This window comes from Octopus bimaculoides, chromosome 22 (genome assembly GCF_001194135.2).
Source record: "Octopus bimaculoides isolate UCB-OBI-ISO-001 chromosome 22, ASM119413v2, whole genome shotgun sequence".
NCBI classification, from domain to species: Eukaryota; Metazoa; Mollusca; class Cephalopoda; order Octopoda; family Octopodidae; genus Octopus; species Octopus bimaculoides.
In genome coordinates, this window is record NC_069002.1 from 31,913,846 (window position 1) to 31,918,480 (window position 4,635).

The 4,635-nt window shown below is 34.3% G+C and overlaps 1 protein-coding gene across 3 annotated transcripts in view; it reads right to left on the reverse strand.

The window, feature by feature from the left end:
• LOC106869635 (E3 ubiquitin-protein ligase XIAP) overlaps positions 1-3,297 on the reverse strand; it is a 174,854-nt gene extending 171,557 nt beyond the window's left edge. For 2 of the 3 annotated variants that reach the window (XM_052975844.1, XM_014915451.2), the window contains exon 1: positions 3,168-3,297. The gene's annotated coding sequence lies outside the window, so the exon portion shown is untranslated. The remainder of the gene's footprint in view (positions 1-3,167) is intronic. The other variant, XM_014915450.2, reaches the window with a different exon arrangement.
• Positions 3,298-4,635: the final 1,338 nt, after the last annotated feature.

Here is a 4,635-nt window from a genome sequence, read left to right on the forward strand (position 1 = left end):
CAATAATAAAGTTGTTTAGCCAAAGGTCAGCCTTGACCAAGCAGACAGAGAAATGTAGTCAAAGGCATGCCATGACCACCACGCCGTTTCTTGGTGTGTGGGTAACAGGATATTATCTGACGTGACCTTTTTTTTTTTTTTTTCTAAAACAGTAGAGTGCATGATTTGAGGAAGATTTGACTGCTATTTCTAGCAGACCGAAAGACTATAAACAAGCTTCTGGGGGTTTTGGGGGGGAGGGGGGAACAGGAAACAATCACCCATCCACGATCCCAGTATTTAACTGGTATTTATTTTATCCGCTACATTTTCTCCCCATGGAAACATGGAAAACACAGTAAACCAAGTCCACATGAAAAATTTAAAACAAAAAAGAAACGTAGAAAAAATTATAATTATGGCAAATTTCAATAATAATAATAATAATAATAATAAAAATAACAACAACAATTATAATTAACATTAGCAATATCAATATGCGAAATTAATTTTGCAGCAAAAATAAAATCCAATGTAACATCACAAATATTATTATTATTATTATTATTATTAATAGTAGTAATAATAATATTCCATGTCCAGCCCTGCAAGGGCGGGAATCGAACTCACAAGTGCCAAGGTCTGGGAGCTATTTATTCATCATATATACATACAAGAGAGTAATTTTGGTACAACAATGACGGCTACGCCATCAATACTAATTGTCTTAATTTAAACAACGAATTATGTGGAGAGCAACTAAGAAATTATAATAATGATCTTAATTAAGCATAGAGTCACCTAACAGATTTTTATTTATTTATTTATTTATCATCGTCATTATTTTTACTATTGTTTTCATTAAGATTATTATCTGTTATCACGATTATTATTATTATTATTATTATTACTATTATTTTCATTATTAGTTCTATTACCACCACCACCACTACTACTACTACTTCTGTCAATAATATATAATGATCGTCTCTAAATTAGAAAGAGACTTAACGCAAGAAATTATTATTATTAGTAGTAGTAGTGTTGTTGTTATTATCATGATTACTATCATCATCATCACTAGCATCAACATCATTATCATCAATTTCTAATTAGTTTCTAGGTAAAAATGTGGTTAATCTTGTAGAATATAATGTTGAATGGTGCGTGCGCGCGTGAACGATAAGCGTGCGTGTGTGTCAATGCGTTGTTAAAAGGTATATATGTGTGTATGTACTTGTAAAAGATGTGTATATCCTTGTGTATGTATGTATATATATATTTATATATATATACGTACATACAACCGTGTGTACGTGGTTGTTTGTTGTCTGCAATTGCCAAGGGTCATTTCTAAACAGGCTGGGTATGTGTACGGGGCAAGGGTGGGACGCAATGTTCTGGAAGGGAATGGGTAAGATGAAGTCCCTAAATAATTGAAGTGCCTGCCAATGGAATAAATAAGTCAGGTCTCCCGAGAGAGAGAGAGAGAGAGAGAGAGAGAGAGAGAGAGAGAGAGAGAGTAGGGGGGAGGAATAAAAGAAGTATAAGACAAGGCAAGGGGGAAGATTAGAGTTCTAGCAGAGCTCTTGAGACCTTCCTGCATGCAGACGTTTCCACACTAGGAACGAACCGTTTTTCTGCCATCCCTGCAAAATTTATACACGCACACACACGCACGCAGAGTTGAGATAGGTGTGTGTGTGTGTGTATATGTATATATATATATGTGTGTGTGTGTATACATACATATATGTGTGTGTGTGTATGTATATATTTTATACATATATATATATCTATCATGTATGTATGTATAGATAGATAGGTACAGGATCAGAGGTGCGCGCGAACATACATATATGTAATCACACACACGTATATATCGTGTATATGTCTGTGTGTGTGTGTATACACACAATTTATAACTAGAGAGAGTGGAATATGTTCGAAATTCCTAGTTGTGTATGTATATATATATATATGTATGTGTGATTATATATGATCATATATATATATATATGATCATATATATATATATTACTGTACGTACATAAAGATAAATTGAATTTATATATATATATACACACACACACGTCTCTGTGTGTGTGTGTGTGTGTGCATAAGAGAGAGAATGTTAAATTGACAGCTAGCTAGCTATTTGGCTATTCCGGCAACACAGATAGGTAGATAGATAGAGGAATATCTGTGGTACACTCCAACAGTACTGCCGGACACACAGATGGAAGACCAACAGACAGAACACATACACACACACACGCATATATATTATATACAAATATATATATATACATACATATGCATGTACACACACACACCCATACATACATACATACATACACGCTAAAAACCAGTATGACAGAATACATGTTATATTTATTATATACAGGCATATATATATATTTAGATATAGATGTATATACATATATAGATAGATACATACATATAGAGAGAGATCGTATATAGGAATACATAAACACATACATGTAGAGAAAACACGCACAGATGCATATATACAAACGTAGATGTTTATATATTTACATACAGTTATACTTAGAGGGAATGTTATATATATATAGGCGATCATGAAGGATGGATATATATATATATATATATATATATACACACACACACACAGTGAAATACACATAGACACACACACTGATATATATATATATACATACACACATATATATATACATATAGATACACATACACACACATATATATATAGATATACATATAGATACACATATGTATATATATATATATATATATATATATATATATATATATATATATATATATACATATAGATACACACACACACACATATATATATATATATATAGATACACACACACATATATATAGATATATATAGGAATATACAAATTACACACAGGAATATACATACATACATATATACATAGACACAGTGCTACACAGAGACAGACTGAGAGAGAGAGAGGTGGTGAGGGTGAATGTGGAGTGAATATTATTAAAGAGACAATAAAGAGAGCCTAGACATAAATAAACAATGTTTTAACGTAGGCAAAATGGTAAATAACGTTCTCAAGGAATGGTTTTACTAGATTATAGTAAACACAAATCGCTAAACACATCTTTAACCAGACATAATAACTAAATAGACAGAAAATATATATGACCTGTTCTTTTGTCGAAAACTGCTGCTGCTGCTGTTGGTGTTGTTGTTGTTCTAACTACTACCGCTGCTGCTGCTGCCGCCTTCTCTACCTCTCATTCACGCACTCTCACTCTCTCTATCTAATTCCATGCTACCTCGCTTACTCTTTCCTGTCTATCATGTTCTATGTCTCTGTCTCTCTCTCTCTATCTTACTCTTTTTCTCCCTCTCTATTTCTCATCGTTTACACCCTCACTTGATTCTCTTGCTTATAAACTAACCCCCCTCTCTCTCTCTCTCTCTCTCTTTCATTGCATGAAACCTCCTTTACTTCTCTCTTACTCTTTCACTTCGTTTACTCCTTCTACTATTTCTTTCCTTTATAAACTAACACCCTCTCTATCTCTTATTACATGCTACTCCCTCACTCCTTTCTGTCTTTCTCTCTCTCTCCCACTTCCTCTCCTACAAAATCTCTTATAAACTAAGATTCTCTCTCATTTAATGATAACTCTCTTACCCCTCTCTTTCTCAATATTCACTGACGCTCATACTACTCCCCTTGCTTACTTCCTCTTTCTCTTATTGATCCCCCTCTGCCTATTTATTTATTATTTCTCTTACCATTCCTCACATTTACTAGTCTCTCTCTCTCTCTCTCTCTTTCTTCATGCTATGCTATTACCCTCTCGTCATTCACTGCTTCTCCTTCTATACCTCTCTCATTATTCAACGATTCTCTTCCTATTCCTCCTTCTCTCCCTGATATATTTACCACATCTCTGAACGTTACCTCACTTAACTCTCTCTCTCTCTCTCTCACACACACACATTCATATATACTTCTCATTACTTACTCCCTCATACCGTTACTTCTCTAAACTCACTCTCTCAAACTCACACTAAACTACCTTTCTTACTCCCCTTCCTCTCTTTCATAACTCACAGACTCTCCAATTGATCCTCCTCCCTCATTCACTTTACTTTATCTCTACCCCTCTCTTAAAACTTACTTCCTCTCTCTATTCCGTTAGAAACATCACTCACCTTACAATCTCTCCTCATCTTTTCATTTATTTTATCTAAAACCTACTAAAATCACTCGGTTTTTTTTTATTTTCCCTTCATTTCTCCCTTATTCCATATATTTCACAATCTATCCCTTCCTTCTACTTAATCTATCCCTTTTTTCTTCTTATCCACTACTTCTTGTGCCCTTCATTCACACCCCTCCCCTTTTAAACCCTTCTTCCATAGTTTCAAGCGGATGTATGTGTGTGTAATTATCCAACCGTGCCAAACACAAGTTTATGAGTATGTGTGCGTATCTGTACTTGCGTGTACTCTGTATGTGTATGTATATATATAAATATATGTGTGTGTGTGTGTGTCCGTATGAATGTGCGTGCCTCTGTAACCTATGCGTCATTATGTGTGGGGCTTAGGAGCAGGAAACGTGTTGAGCGCATGCGTATAAGCAGCACGATAAA